General features: G+C 40.9%; 1 non-coding gene across 1 annotated transcript; it reads right to left on the bottom strand.

Moving 5' to 3' along the window:
- Nucleotides 1-16,295: 16,295 nt before the first annotated feature.
- On the bottom strand, nt 16,296-16,367 carry TRNAM-CAU (transfer RNA methionine (anticodon CAU)). The gene has a single exon. It is a non-coding gene; the product is annotated as a tRNA-Met (tRNA).
- Nucleotides 16,368-16,759: the final 392 nt, after the last annotated feature.

Genomic DNA, 16,759 nt, shown 5'->3' with positions numbered 1-16,759 from the left:
AAATTCATAACACAAAAGCAATTATTTCTAAAGTTGCACAATAAATGCTTGAGTACAACTTACAGGCAAAATTGATATTAGAATTAATTTGTTAATGAAGATTAATTAATTCATTTTGCAATTTGCCGAAAAGTGCACTCACTAATTTTCGGACTGTTTTGGACCGCCTAAATGACTGTCGAAAAACACTACAACAAGCATGCTTGTACCCGATTAGTTTCCGATATTACCTCTTCAATATCTGACAATCGTGTGAGCTAACGTTTGCATAGTTAAGCACCAGAGCTTTGTCTTTTTAAACATAAGCTACGTCACTTTATTTTAAAATTACCCAGAAAATTGGCATGGTATTACATGAAAAAAATATGGATAATAAGATTTTAGTTTATTTTGCACTTTATTTTATAATTATCTGTAATTATCCGTAATAATTTGAATATAATTCCAACCTATACAGAGTCTGCAGTATGAGTCTCCTGAACTACGGTCTGCAAAGTAGCACGAACTGTTTGAATATCTTCACCGCAACTGTATGGCTTTGCAAAATAGCGCATCCCAACAAAAAAATGTACTTTTGAAGGCAACGATAAAAAACAAGCAAGGCCGGACGCTATCTTGAGGGGAGAGAGCGACCGTTATCTTGAGGGGAGAGAGCGACCGTTATCTTGAGGGGAGAGAGCGACCGTTTTCCTGAGGGGAGAGAGCGACCGTTTTTTCCGAGGAGAGAGCGCGGCTATTGTAAAGAGAGGGAGCGAGTCTATTATAAAGAGGGGGAGCGAGTCTATTATAAAGAGGGGGAGCGAGTCTATTATAAAGAGGGGGAGCGAGTCTATTATAAAGAGGGGGAGCGAGTCTATTATGAAGAGGGGGAGCGAGGCTTTTATAAGGAGAGGGAGCGAAGGTATTATAAGGAGGGAGAGCGAGGCTTTTATAAGGAGAGGGAGCGAGGCTTTTATATGGAGAGGGAGCGAGGGTATTATAAGGAAGGAGAGCGAGGCTTTTATAAGGAGAGGGAGCGAGGTTTAAAGAGAGGGAGCGAGGGTATTATAAAGAGGGAGAGCGAGGGTATTATAAGGAGGGAGAGCGAGGTTTAGAAAGAGAGGGAAGGTTTTGAAGGGAGGGAGCGAGGTTTAAAGAGAGGGAGCGAATTTTAGAAAGAGAGGGAAGGTTTTGCAGGGAGGGAGCGAGGTTTAAAGAGAGGGAGCGAGGGTATTATAAGGAGGGAGAGCGAGGTTTAGAAAGAGAGGGAAGGTTTTGAAGGGAGGGAGCGAGGTTTAAAGAGAGGGAGCGAGGGTATTAAAAAGAGGGAGAGCGAGGTTATTATGGTTTTAATTAGATTTATATTAACGAACTCCAACAACAACTAATATTATAATTACGTTCACTATTATTAACGTATCAGTTAGTTTATCACGCTCACGTTGGTAAACTTATTCAAACTTCAAATGATATAATTACCTTCACTATTATGATTTCAATTCGATCGCTTAAAGGGGCTTTACGACCCCTCTCCCACGTTCCGAACAGCCCCTTTAAGTTAAAGTACTCAAACGAAAAAAAAAAACGACTTAAGTTGATCACACTCACTTGAACAAAAAACTAATGAAATAATTACGTTAAGGTACTATTTAAGTTACGCGATTGGTATTCAAGTTAACATACTTTTTAAGTTACGCGATTTCAGATTAGTTTAACAATTACTTAAATCAAAAACGGATTTATGTGAGTGCATAAATCCGTTTTTGCTTAAATTTAATTAGAACTAGAACGGAGCTATTTATGTTAACGTAATCATAAGGTTAAGCGATTGCAGATTAATTCATATCTGCCTAAAATTTAAACTCTTCTGACTAATACATAAGTCGACTGTTTTAGCAATAAGCTTTATATCAAAAGGTGTTAAACAATTTTATTTCAAAAAATAACCCTTAATAATGATTTTGACCATGCACTGTCTAAGGTTATTTTCAGTTACAATTTTTCTTTCACAAAAATTATCATTTGAAGTTTAGATTTGCCTTTAAAATCTAATTATAATTTATTTAATTAACTTTTATTAATTTAATTTTAACTTTTAAGAGTAATCAATTACTAATCATCACTTATCTTAAGAAAAAAAATCAACATTATTTTTAATATTGAAATACTTATCTCAATCAAAATAAATTAAGAACTGGTAATATAATAATTACAAACCCTAGTTCAAAAATAAATGTCCTTGATTTCTATCACCAGAAGGATAAACAATTACCTAGGAGGCTAGAAATCAATTAAACCATGATAAAATTAATTTATCAATATCATCGCATCCCATTCTTAAATGCGACACGTAACAAAAATGATACAATCTTCAAATTCACTTAATATCTGCACAGAAATACAAGTTACAACTACAAGTTCACTAACTTACCAGAACGAAATCTGACGCCTACCACGTTGTTTTAATTAATATAAAATTTAATTTAATCATATCATCATCCATCTACTCGGATTCGATACACAAAAGACCGAGGCTTAACGTAGCTCGCGGCCATCTTTCTTGTTTACATCAGTGTTGCCAATGTTCAAACTGTCAATTTCCCGCCTGACGAGCCAAAATTTCCCGCCGACGGTCATTATTTCCCGCAACCCCTTTTAGAGCAAAATTGACGTAAGTTTTACGTTTTCAGCCGCACTACAATTTAAGTAAGCATTGTGAAGGTGTTGCCTGAGAAGCGCTAAATACTAAACTATAAGAAAGGTCCCATTTGGGGGACCAAAACTATGAAGGAAACATTTCTGGTCGTTGGTAAAAATCGGATGCGCCAAGCCAAAAGATTAAAATATTACCAAATGTTTAAAAAAAATATGATCAAAACCCCACGGTCATTGAAATTCCCGCCAAATCGATTGATTTATTAAAAAACTACCTTTTTCCCGCCAAAGCCAAAATACCATCGAAAAATCCCGCAAAACGGGAAATTTCCCGCACATTGGCAACACTGGTTTACATGCGCTCGTCCAATGAGATAGAATATATATATTAATTTTATTAAACCTAGAGTCACAACGTGAGATCACGAGATCGACGTTTCGCGATACACCTTTTGTCGAGCATGAATCTTTATCAAATACGGGTGGCGCCACCCTAAGAACATTTTTATTACCGTCTGCTGCTATAATCTGTGTAACAACTAATAAGCTGTCAAGATAGTTTTTAAACGTGTTAAATAAAATACGCGAGTTAAATAATAAAAACTCTAGTCCTTTTTAATCTAATAAATAGATGAAATAAAATCATAACGATGTTTCTGATTGCAAATAAACGAGTAAAAGTTGTAATTAGTTCCGCGAGAGGGTGACAGGTGGCGCTGTCATGTTTTGATAAATGTGCTTGATAAACACAATGTGTTTCGCGGTAAGCCGATTTGAATCTCTCTATCTATCTCATTGGGCTCGTCTAGGTTTGGAAGGAGGCTCAAAATTCATACCCCTTTTTATGGACAAATAAGGTCTAGCTTTTTTTTAGTAGAGTGGAAGCTACGAGTCTCTACTCCTACAATACACATCCGTGCCTTCAGGCTAGGAAATAAGACTGGTATACTGGTTAAAAACCAGTTTATTAATAGCTTGGACCAGTTATTTTTTATTCATAACGTGAGACTCACTGGTCCCAATGACTAGTTTATTAATTCCTACTTTTATTAAAAGTTGATATAGGGACCACTATAATTATTTTAATTTTAACATAAATTTCGACTCCAGTTGTGCATTTTTGTATACACTCCTAGGTTGAGACTGGAGAGAGTCCAGAGAGATTTTTTTTAGAACAGAACAGTGATGCCAGATTGAGGAAAATTTCCCATATCTAGAGAAATTTTGACTCCTAAAAACGGCAAAAAGGGAAATTCCACCAAAAATTTGATAAATCTAGGAAAATTCTATGGTACGAAATATTTTATTGAAAGCCAACCATCTCAACATAAAAAATTAAATAACTTCATCAAATTGACTTATTAATTACGTTGGATTCACACTAGATGGAACCAGAAGAAATATAAATAGGGAAAAGTGGGTTATTTGGGTAATTAAACGATAATAGAAATATTTTATAGCGTATACTTATAATTATCTTTTTGTTTATCCAAAATTGTAACTGAAAATAATCTTGGAAAGTGTTTGGTCAAAATTATCATTAAGTTTTTCAAACGGCAATAAAATATAATGCGAATATAAAAACAAATTACTGTACTTAATTAGTTTTCTTAAAACATTTGTTTTAAAAACAAAGTTATCATTAGTGTTTATGTGAAAAAAAATCACACTAAATTAATTTCATTCATAATCGAAAGGATATTTAATAAATAAGAAAAGAATAACGCAAAATACAATTTCCGGGGTCGTAGAAGTTTTAGCCGCTAGAGGGCGCAGCGAAAGCATAATCTGGCCGGGCCATCTTGTTCATATAATGGTGATGTAAGAAGAGTGGCGCAGTGGAAGCGTGCTGGGCCCATAACCCAGAGGTCCGTGGATCGAAACCACGCTCTACTAAATTAATGCAAAATAGCACTTGCTATTTTGATATAAGTTAGTTTGTTCATACTATGATCATGTAAGCAGAGTGGCGCAGTGGAAGCGTGCTGGGCCCATAACCTAGAGGTCCGTGGATCCAAACCACGCTCTGCTATGTTAATGAAAAGTAGCATTTGCTATTTTGGTATCAGTTAGTTTTTCATATAATGGTGATGTAAGCAGAGTGGCGCAGTGGAAGCGTGCTGGGCCCATAACCCAGAGGTCCGTGGATCGAAACCTCGCTCTACTAAATTATTGCAAAATAGCACTTGCTATTTTGATATAAGTTAGTTTGTTCATACTGTGATCATGTAAGCAGAGTGGCGCAGTGGAAGCGTGCTGGGCCCATAACCCAGAGGTCCGTGGATCCAAACCACGCTCTGCTATGTTAATGTAAAGCAGCATTTGCTATTTTGGTATCAGTTAGTTTTTCATATAATGGTGATGTAAGAAGAGTGGCGCAGTGGAAGCGTGCTGGGCCCATAACCCAGAGGTCCGTGGATCCAAACCACGCTCTGCTATGTTAATGTAAAGTAGCATTTGCTATTTTGGTATCAGTTAGTTTTTCATATAATGGTGATGTAAGCAGAGTGGCGCAGTGGAAGCGTGCTGGGCCCATAACCCAGAGGTCCGTGGATCGAAACCACGCTCTGCTAAATAAATGCAAAATAGCACTCGCTATTTTGATATAAGTTAGTTTCTTCATACTATGATCATGTAAGCAGAGTGGCGCAGTGGAAGCGTGCTTGGCCCATAACCCAGAGGTCCGTGGATCCAAACCCGGCTAATGTAAAGTAGCATTTGCTATTTTGGTATCAGTTAGTTTTTCATATAATGGTGATGTAAGCAGAGTGGCGCAGTGGAAGCGTGCTGGATCGATAACCCAGAGGTCCGTGGATAGAAACCACGCTCTAAGTAAGTTTGTTCATACTATGATCATGTAAGCAGAGTGGCGCAGTGGAAGCGTGCTGGGCCCATAACCCAGAGGTCCGTGGATCGAACCACGCTCTACTAAATTAATGCAAAATAGCACTTGCTATTTTATCATAAGTTAGTTTGTTCGTACTATGCTCATGTAAGCAGAGTGGCGCAGTGGAAGCGTGATGGGCCCATAACCCAGACGTCCGTGGATCGAAACCACGCTCTGCTATATTAATGTAAAGTAGCATGTGCTATTTTGGTATCAGTTAGTTTTTCATATAATGGTGATGTAAGCAGAGTGGCGCAGTGGAAGCGTGCTGGATCGATAACCCAGAGGTCCGTGGATAGAAACCACGCTCTGCTAAATTAATGTAAAATAGCACTTGCTATTTTGATATAAGTTAGTTTGTTCATACTATGATCATGAAAGCAGAGTGGCGCACTGGAAGCGTGCTGGGCCCATAACCCAGAGGTCCGTGGATCCAAACCACGCTCTGCTATGTTAATGTAAAGTAGCATTTGCTATTTTGGTATCAGTTAGTTTTTCATATAATGGTGATGTAAGAAGAGTGGCGCAGTGGAAGCGTGCTGGGCCCATAACCCAGAGGTCCGTGGATCCACACCACGCTCTACTAAATTAATGCAAAATAGCACTTGCTATTTTGATATAAGTTAGTTTGTTCATACTATGATCATGTAAGCAGAGTGGCGCAGTGGAAGCGTGCTGGGCCCATAACCTAGAGGTCCGTGAATCCAAACCACGCTCTGCTATGTTAATGAAAAGTAGCATTTGCTATTTTGGTATCAGTTAGTTTTTCATATAATGGTGATGTAAGCAGAGTGGCGCAGTGGAAGCGTGCTGGATCGATAACCCAGAGGTCCGTGGATAGAAACCACGCTCTAAGTAAGTTTGTTCATACTATGATCATGTAAGCAGAGTGGCGCAGTGGAAGCGTGCTGGGCCCATAACCCAGAGGTCCGTGGATCGAACCACGCTCTACTAAATTAATGCAAAATAGCACTTGCTATTTTATCATAAGTTAGTTTGTTCGTACTATGCTCATGTAAGCAGAGTGGCGCAGTGGAAGCGTGATGGGCCCATAACCCAGACGTCCGTGGATCGAAACCACGCTCTGCTATATTAATGTAAAGTAGCATGTGCTATTTTGGTATCAGTTAGTTTTTCATATGATGGTGATGTGAGCAGAGTGGCGCAGTGGAAGCGTGCTGGGCCCATAACCCAGAGGTCCGTGGATCGAAACCTCGCTCTACTAAATTATTGCAAAATAGCACTTGCTATTTTGATATAAGTTACTTTGTTCATACTATGATCATGTAAGCAGAGTGGCGCAGTGGAAGCGTGCTGGGCCCATAACCCAGAGGTCCGTGGATCCAAACCACGCTCTGCTATGTTAATGTAAAGCAGCAATTTCTATTTTGGTATCAGTTAGTTTTTCATATAATGGTGATGTAAGAAGAGTGGCGCAGTGGAAGCGTGCTGGGCCCATAACCCAGAGGTCCGTAGATCCAAACCACGCTCTGCTATGTTAATGAAAAGTAGCATTTGCTATTTTGGTATCTGTTAGTTTTTCATTTGATGGTGATGTAAGCAGAGTGGCGCAGTGGAAGCGTGCTGGGCCCATAACCCAGAGGTCCGTGGATCGAAACCACGCTCTGCTATGTTAATGCAAAGTAGCATTTGCTATTTTAGTATCAGTTAGTTTTTCATATAATGGTGATGTAAGCAGAGTGGCGCAGTGGAAGCGTGCTGGATCGATAACCCAGAGGTCCGTGGATAGAAACCACGCTCTAAGTAAGTTTGTTCATACTATGATCATGTAAGAAGAGTGGCGCAGTGGAAGCGTGCTGGGCCCATAACCCAGAGGTCCGTGGATCGAAACCTCGCTCTACTAAATTATTGCAAAATAGCACTTGCTATTTTGATATAAGTTAGTTTGTTCATACTATGATCATGTAAGCAGAGTGGCGCAGTGGAAGCGTGCTGGGCCCATAACCCAGAGGTCCGTGGATCCAAACCACGCTCTGCTATGTTAATGTAAAGCAGCATTTTCTATTTTGGTATCAGTTAGTTTTTCATATAATGGTGATGTAAGAAGAGTGGCGCAGTGGAAGCGTGCTGGGCCCATAACCCAGAGGTCCGTGGATCCAAACCACGCTCTGCTATGTTAATGTAAAGTAGCATTTGCTATTTTGGTATCAGTTAGTTTTTCATATAATGGTGATCTAAGCAGAGTGGCGCAGTGGAAGCGTGCTGGGCCCATAACCCAGAGGTCCGTGGATCGAAACCACGCTCTGCTAAATAAATGCAAAATAGCACTCGCTATTTTGATATAAGTTAGTTTCTTCATACTATGATCATGTAAGCAGAGTGGCGCAGTGGAAGCGTGCTTGGCCCATAACCCAGAGGTCCGTGGATCCAAACCCGGCTAATGTAAAGTAGCATTTGCTATTTTGGTATCAGTTAGTTTTTCATATAATGGTGATGTAAGCAGAGTGGCGCAGTGGAAGCGTGCTGGATCGATAACCCAGAGGTCCGTGGATAGAAACCATGCTCTAAGTAAGTTTGTTCATACTATGATCATGTAAGCAGAGTGGCGCAGTGTAAGCGTGCTGGGCCCATAAACCAGAGGTCCGTCGATCGAAACCACGCTCTGCTATGTTATTGCAAAGTAGCACTTGCTATTTTGGTATCAGTTAGTTTTTCATATAATGGTGATGTAAGCAGAGTGGCGCAGTGGAAGCGTGCTGGATCCATAACCCAGATGTCCGTGGATAGAAACCACGCTCTGCTAAATTAATGTAAAATAGCACTTGCTATTTTGATATAAGTTAGTTTGTTCATACTATGATCATGTAAGCGGAGTGGCGCAGTGGACGCGTGCTGGGCCCATAACCCAGTGGTCCGTGGATCGAAACCACGCTCTGCTATGTTAATGTAGAGTAGCATTTGCTATTTTGGTATCAGTTAGTTTTTCATATAATGGTGATGCAAGCATAGTGGCGCAGTGGAAGCGTGCTGAGCCCATAACCCAGAGGTCCGTGGATCGAAACTTCGCTCTACTAAATTAATGCAAAATAGCACTTGCTATTTTGATATAAGTTAGTTTGTTCATACTATGGTCATGGAAGCAGAGTGGAGCAGTGGAAGCGTGATGGGCCCATAACCCAGAGGTCCGTGGATCGAAACCACGCTCTGCTAAATAAATGCAAAATAGCACTCGCTATTTTGATATAAGTTAGTTTCTTCATACTATGATCATGTAAGCAGAGTGGCGCAGTGGAAGCGTGCTTGGCCCATAACCCAGAGGTCCGTGGATCCAAACCCGGCTAATGTAAAGTAGCATTTGCAATTTTGGTATCAGTTAGTTTTTCATATAATGGTGATGTAAGCAGAGTGGCGCAGTGGAAGCGTGCTGGATCGATAACCCAGAGGTCCGTGGATAGAAACCACGCTCTAAGTAAGTTTGTTCATACTTTGATCATGTAAGCAGAGTGGCGCAGTGGAAGCGTGCTGGGCCCATAACCCAGAGGTCCGTCGATCGAAACCACGCTCTGCTATGTTATTGCAAAGTAGCACTTGCTATTTTGGTATCAGTTAGTTTTTCATATAATGGTGATGCAAGCAGAGTGGCGCAGTGGAAGCGTGCTGGGCCCATAACCCAGAGGTCCGTGGATCGAAACCTCGCTCTACTAAATTAATGCAAAATAGCACCTGCTATTTTGATATAAGTTAGTTTGTTCATACTATAATCATGTAAGAAGAGTGGCGCAGTGGAAGCGTGCTGGGCCCATTACCCAGTGGTCCGTGCATAGAAACCACGCTCTGCTATGTTAATGTAAAGTAGCATTTGCTATTTTGGTATCAGTTAGTTTTTCATATAATGGTGATGCAAGCAGAGTGGCGCAGTGGAAGCGTGCTGGGCCCATAACCCAGAGGTCCGTGGATCGAAACCTCGCTCTACTAAATTAATGCAAAATAGCACTTGCTATTTTGATATAAGTTAGTTTGTTCATACTATGTTCATGTAAGCAGAGTGGCGCAGTGGAAGCGTGATGGGCCCATAACCCAGAGGTCCGTGGATCGAAACCACGCTCTGCTCCCCCTTTTTAACACTATACAATAAATATATTACTAGGAACATTATACACTTTGGATAATAATTTAACAATATCAATGGTTTTTCAGTGTTAACAAGTCCACGCAGTTATTAAAGTTTAGTTTTGATAGTGTTTTCGTAAAAACGTCGGCTACATTGGCTTTCGATGGTACATGTCTTATCGTGAACTCGTTATCCTCAAATTTTTTCCTGATGAAGTGGTATCGGATATCGATATGCTTTGTCCTATGGGTCTCTACAGCGTTCTTCGAAAAATATATCGCCGACTGATTATCGCAAAGGACTTCTGGTGTTGGGAAGGTTATGTTGAAATAATTCTTTAGGTCTTCTTGCATTGGCTTCAACCATAATAATTCTTTAACTGCTTCAGATACAGCTACATATTCAGATTCCATCGTGTATAGGGACACTGATTTCTGCTGAAATGACCTCCATGAAACTGGCGAACCCCAAAATCCGGAGTAAAGAGAAAATATTTTCAATACGTTTCGATACGGCCGTCCGTCAAATGAACCCTAGCAACATAACCCGGTGAATATTTTGACGATGCCAATTTTATTTCTTTCAAAATACTACGAACAGCTGGAAGAGTATCTTTTCTTAACTAGGTTCCGGACAAACTTGTTTTACGTCCGTCCGAAGTCGGAAAATTGCTGTTATCTCATAATCACTAATAATGTATTTCCTTTCGCAACTTTTTCACATTACGACTTCTAAGGTGGTTGTGGATCTTGCCTTAATCGGTTTCAATCCACACTTGATTTTCGTGTGGCCGGGCTACAAACACACAGACAGACAGACAGACAAAACACCATCACAATGCTAGGTGTGATTACGTAACCACGCCTAGCAAAAAATCGGTCTCCGGTGCGCGCAGTTACTGAACGTAGCCAAGGTCCTGACCAACATAACATAACAAGAAGATATAGACCATTATTGAAGCTTTATTGTTCAAAATCTGCAGCTTTTAGTGTTCCTTATATTCCTTTGAAAACAAATCGTAATTCAACCGATTATTTCTAGGGAATATATTTTTACGTCACAATATTTACTTTAGTTATAATTGTGATAGAGCGACAAGCACATCAATTTTGTGTGAAAGTCCCTTTACGTACCTACTTTTAAAAGTGCATAGATCATTAACCATTACACATGTAACCCCTCGTAGGCGTGAATTTGAATATATGTTTTCTTTGGATTTACTGTTATAAACGATATTTGTATTTTTGAATGATACAAACGCTCGCCGAATATCATACGTGACGTTAACTAGCTTGCTAATTGGATGTACGCTGGGTATGCGTACGTGAGGGTGTTGAAAATTTTTGTCCTCTATCGCCACTAGCGCTCAGTGTTCTCAAAGAGAAAGTGTGGATAGGCTATATTACTGTTATAGTTGGGGAGCTTCGCGTAATTAGCTCTGCGGGCGAAAAATTTTGCCTAGTGCGAACATAGCTTAACGGTTCCCGTGAAGCATCATTAATGGTACGATATGCACATGATAGGGGGCTACAATAGTCTGATTTCCCTACTCTCCCTTTTCACAGAGAGGGGAAGTTTTGTTGACGTTGCCATGACGACGGATACCATACATTCCTGATAAGATTTAGAGCTTACGTGGAAGCACATGTTTAGGCCATATAGACCATTCCCGTAATTACTTGTAGAGAGACCACCGTGCAGGGGTCTCATCCGACTCGTCAAGAGGCAACGCCTGATGGAGCCAGAGTTCGCTACACGCGAGAGGCCTAGCCGATTCGCACTTCCTCTAGCGGTACTTCTTGACGTACCCCTAAGCCCTGTAAAGTTCTCTTCGCCCATATCAAATATGGAATGGTCTATATTTTCGGAAGGGAATTTATACTATGTGGACTTGAATTCAGCATAGTATCTTTCAGGGCTGTGCGAATGGTGGTTTTTCAAACCGAATCGAATACGAATCGAATAGTAAATCTCTTATTCGAAATCCGAATCGAGTACTCGTTCAAACGAATATTATTCGTTTTTCAATAAATGTAGTTCGAGTACTCGTTTTTTTCAAAACGAGTAATCGAAAAATCGATTACTCGGTTTAACCAGACAAATATTCGATTTAAAACGATTAATCGTTTTCAAAACAGACCTAGCAGTGCTAGTTTTTTCAAAACCAGTACTCAAAATTTAATTACTCGGTTTTATTAGACGAATATTCTTTTCAAAACATTTAATCGTTTTGAAATTACACATAGCATTCTACAAAATATTGCACTTCCCGCATGGAATGGAATTCTTCAATTCTCTCTGATTCCCAGGCTAAGACCAGAGAGTCGTAGCGTCCCCTCTACTAAAACAGCTAAACCTTATTTTGCCCATGGATAGGGGTATGAATTTTGAATCTCCCTCCGAATCTAGACGAGTCCTTGTAAACATGAAAGATGGCCGCGAGCCACTGACGTTGAGGATTGTTTTGCCTCGTTATTTTATGTATCGTAGGGATGTCAACTTCCAGAGAAAAACCTGTTTTCGGTTAACGGATTAATTTAAACGGCCATTTTAACCGCTCCAAAAAACTGGAGAAAAAACCGGTTAGTCAGAAAAGTGGTTCTTATCCGGCCGTTTATGATAGCTGTTGAAAAATGCTCTACTACACTGTAAAAACTAATGGTGCATTCTTACACCATATATGCTGTTTTTTTCGGTGCCAAAATTGACACCATTTAAGGTGTACTTCTACACCATTTTTATGATAAATTCACGCCTTTTACAAACATTATTTGCAAGTATGAACGAAATATTAGGCATTTATGCACCATTTATAGTGCTTTTTAACATCTTTTTCAGGAAATCTTTTGAACCTATACACGATGGAATCTGAATATGTAGCTGTATCTGAAGCAGTTAAAGAATTATTATGGTTGAAGCCAATGCAAGAAGACCTAAAGAATTATTTCAACATAACCTTCCCAACACCAGAAGTCCTTTGCGATAATCAGTCGGCGATATATTTTTCGAAGAACGCTGTAGAGACCCATAGGACAAAGCATATCGATATCCGATACCACTTCATCAGGAAAAAATTTGCGGATAACGAGTTCACGATAAGACATGTACCATCGAAAGCCAATGTAGCCGACGTTTTTACGAAAACACTATCAAAACTAAACTTTAATAACTGCGTGGACTTGTTAACACTGAAAAACCATTGATATTGTTAAATTATTATCCAAAGTGTATAATGTTCCTAATAATACATTTATTGTATAGTGTTATAAAGGGGGAGCAGAGCGTGGTTTCGATCCACGGACCTCTGGGTTATGGGCCCATCACGCTTCCACTGCGCCACTCTGCTTACATGAACATAGTATGAACAAACTAACTTATATCAAAATAGCAAGTGCTATTTTGCATTAATTTAGTAGAGCGAGGTTTCGATCCACGGACCTCTGGGTTATGGGCCCAGCACGCTTCCACTGCGCCACTCTGCTTGCATCATCATTATAAGAAAAACTAACTGATACCAAAATAGAAAATGCTACTTTACATTAACATAGCAGGGCGTGGTTTCGATCCACGGACCACTGGGTTATGGGCCCAGCACGCTTCCACTGCGCCACTCTGCTTACATGATCATAGTATGAACAAACTAACTTATGTCAAAATGGCAAGTGCTATTTTACATTAATTTAGCAGAGCGTGGTTTCTATCCACGGACCTCTGGGTTATGGATCCAGCACGCTTCCACTGCGCCACTCTGCTTACATCACCATTATATGAAAAACTAACTGATACCAAAATAGCAAGTGCTACTTTGCAATAACATAGCAGAGCGTGGTTTCGATCAACGGACCTCTGGGTTATGGGCCCAGCACGCTTCCACTGCGCCACTCTGCTTACATGATCATAGTATGAACAAACTTACTTAGAGCGTGGTTTCTATCCACGGACCTCTGGGTTATCGATCCAGCACGCTTCCACTGCGCCACTCTGCTTACATCACCATTATATGAAAAACTAACTGATACCAAAATAGCAAATGCTACTTTACATTAGCCGGGTTTGGATCCACGGACCTCTGGGTTATGGGCCAAGCACGCTTCCACTGCGCCACTCTGCTTACATGATCATAGTATGAACAAACTAACTTATATCAAAATAGCAAGTGCTATTTTGCATTAATTTAGTAGAGCGTGGTTTCGATCCACGGACCTCTGGGTTATGGGCCCAGCACGCTTCCAAAGCGCCACTCTGCTTACATCACCATTATATGAAAAACTAACTGATACCAAAATAGCAAATGCTACTTTACATTAACATAGCAGAGCGTTGTTTCGATCCACGGACCTCTGGGTTATGGGCCCATCACGCTTCCACTGCGCCACTCTGCTTACATGATCATAGTATGAACAAACTAACTTATATCAAAATAGCAAGTGCTATTTTGCATTAATTTAGTAGAGCGAAGTTTCGATCCACGGACCTCTGGGTTATGGGCTCAGCACGCTTCCACTGCGCCACTATGCTTGCATCACCATTATATGAAAAACTAACTGATACCAAAATAGCAAATGCTACTCTACATTAACATAGCAGAGCGTGGTTTCGATCCACGGACCACTGGGTTATGGGCCCAGCACGCTTCCACTGCGCCACTCTGCTTACATGATCATAGTATGAACAAACTAATTTATATCAAAATAGCAGGAGCTATTTTACATTAATTTAGCAGAGCGTGGTTTCTATCCACGGACCTCTGGGTTATGGATCCAGCACGCTTCCACTGCGCCACTCTGCTTACATCACCATTATATGTAAAACTAACTGATACCAAAATAGCAAGTGCTACTTTGCAATAACATAGCAAAGCGTGGTTTCGATCGACGGACCACTGGGTTATGGGCCCAGCACGCTTCCACTGCGCCACTCTGCTTACATGATCATAGTATGAACAAACTTACTTAGAGCGTGGTTTCTATCCACGGACCTCTGGGTTATCGATCCAGCACGCTTCCACTGCGCCACTCTGCTTACATCACCATTATATGAAAAACTAACTGATACCAAAATAGCAAATGCTACTTTACATTAGCCGGGTTTGGATCCACGGACCTCTGGGTTATGGGCCAAGCACGCTTCCACTGCGCCACTCTGCTTACATGATCATAGTATGAAGAAACTAACTTATATCAAAATAGCGAGTGCTATTTTGCATTTATTTAGCAGAGCGTGGTTTCGATCCACGGACCTCTGGGTTATGGGCCCAGCACGCTTCCACTGCGCCACTCTGCTTACATCACCACTATATGAAAAACTAACTGATACCAAAATAGCAAATGCTACTTTACATTAACATAGCAGAGCGTGGTTTGGATCCACGGACCTCTGCGTTATGGGCCCAGCACGCTTCCACTGCGCCACTCTTCTTACATGATCATAGTATGAACAAACTAACTTATATCAAAATAGCAAGTGCTATTTTGCATTAATTTAGTAGAGCGAGGTTTCGATCCACGGACCTCTGGGTTATGGGCCCAGCACGCTTCCACTGCGCCACTCTGCTTACATGACCATTATATGAAAAACTAACTGATACCAAAATAGCAAATGCTACTTTACATTAACATAGCAGAGCGTGGTTTGGATCCACGGACCTCTGGGTTATGGGCCCAGCCCGCTTCCACTGCGCCACTCTGCTTACATGATCATGGTATGAACAAACTAACTTATATCAAAATAGCAAGTGCTATTTTACATTAACATAGCAGAGCGTGGTTTCGATCCACGAACCTCTGGGCTATGGGCCCAGCACGCTTCCACTGCGCCACTCTGCTTACATGATCATAGTATGAACAAACTAACTTATATCAAAATAGCAAGTGCTATTTTGCATTAATTTAGTAGAGCGTGGTTTCGATCCACGGACCTCTGTGTTATGGGCCCAGCACGCTTCCACTGCGCCACTCTGCTTACATCACCATTATATGAAAAACTAACTGATACCAAAATAGCAAGTGCTACTTTGCAATAACATAGCAGAGCGTGGTTTCGATCCACGGACCTCTGGGTTATGGGCCCATCACGCTTCCACTGCGCCACTCTGCTTACATGATCATAGTATGAACAAACTAACTTATTTCAAAATAGCAAGTGCTATTTTATATTAATTTAGTAGAGCGAAGTTTCGATCCACGGACCTCTGGGTTATGGGCTCAGCACGCTTCCACTGCGCCACTATGCTTGCATCACCATTATATGAAAAACTAACTGATACCAAAATAGCAAATGCTACTTTTCATTAACATAGCAGAGCGTGGTTTGGATCCACGGACCTCTAGGTTATGGGCCCAGCACGCTTCCACTGCGCCACTCTGCTTACATGATCATAGTATGAACAAACTAACTTATATCAAAATAGCAAGTGCTATTTTGCATTAATATAGTAGAGCGTGGTTTCGATCCACGGACCTCTGGGTTATGGGCCCAGCACGCTTCCACTGCGCCACTCTGCTTACATCACCATTATTTGAAAAACTAACTGATACAAAAATAGCAAATGCTACCTTACATTAACATAGCAGAGCGTGGTTTGGATCCACGGACCTCTGGGTTATGGGCCCAGCCCGCTTCCACTGCGCCACTCTGCTTACATGATCATGGTATGAACAAACTAACTTATATCAAAATAGCAAGTGCTATTTTACATTAACATAGCAGAGCGTGGTTTCGATCCACGGACCTCTGGGTTATGAGCCCAGCACGCTTCCACTGCGCCACTCTGCTTACATGATCATAGTATGAACAAATTAGCTTATATCAAAATAGCGAGTGCTATTTTGCATTTATTTAGTAGAGCGTGGTTTCGATCCACGGACCTCTGGGTTATGGGCCCAGCACGCTTCCACTGCGCCACTCTGCTTACATGATCATAGTATGAACAAACTAACTTATATCAAAATAGCAAGTGCTATTTTGCATTAATTTAGTAGAGCGTGGTTTCGATCCACGGACCTCTGGGTTATGGGCCCAGCACGCTTCCACTGCGCCACTCCGCTTACATCACCATTATATGAAAAACTAACTGATACCAAAATAGCAAGTGCTACTTTGCAATAACATAGCAGAGCGTGGTTTCGATCCACGGACCTCTGGGTTATGGGCCCATCACGCTTCCA

The sequence above is a fragment of the Phalangium opilio genome, unplaced genomic scaffold (assembly GCF_054372755.1).
Source record: "Phalangium opilio isolate 3A_F unplaced genomic scaffold, DU_Popi_V2 ptg000204l_1, whole genome shotgun sequence".
Taxonomy (NCBI): domain Eukaryota; kingdom Metazoa; phylum Arthropoda; class Arachnida; order Opiliones; family Phalangiidae; genus Phalangium; species Phalangium opilio.
Note: the sequence above shows the minus strand (reverse complement) of the source record. Positions and strands in the feature narration are given on the sequence as shown.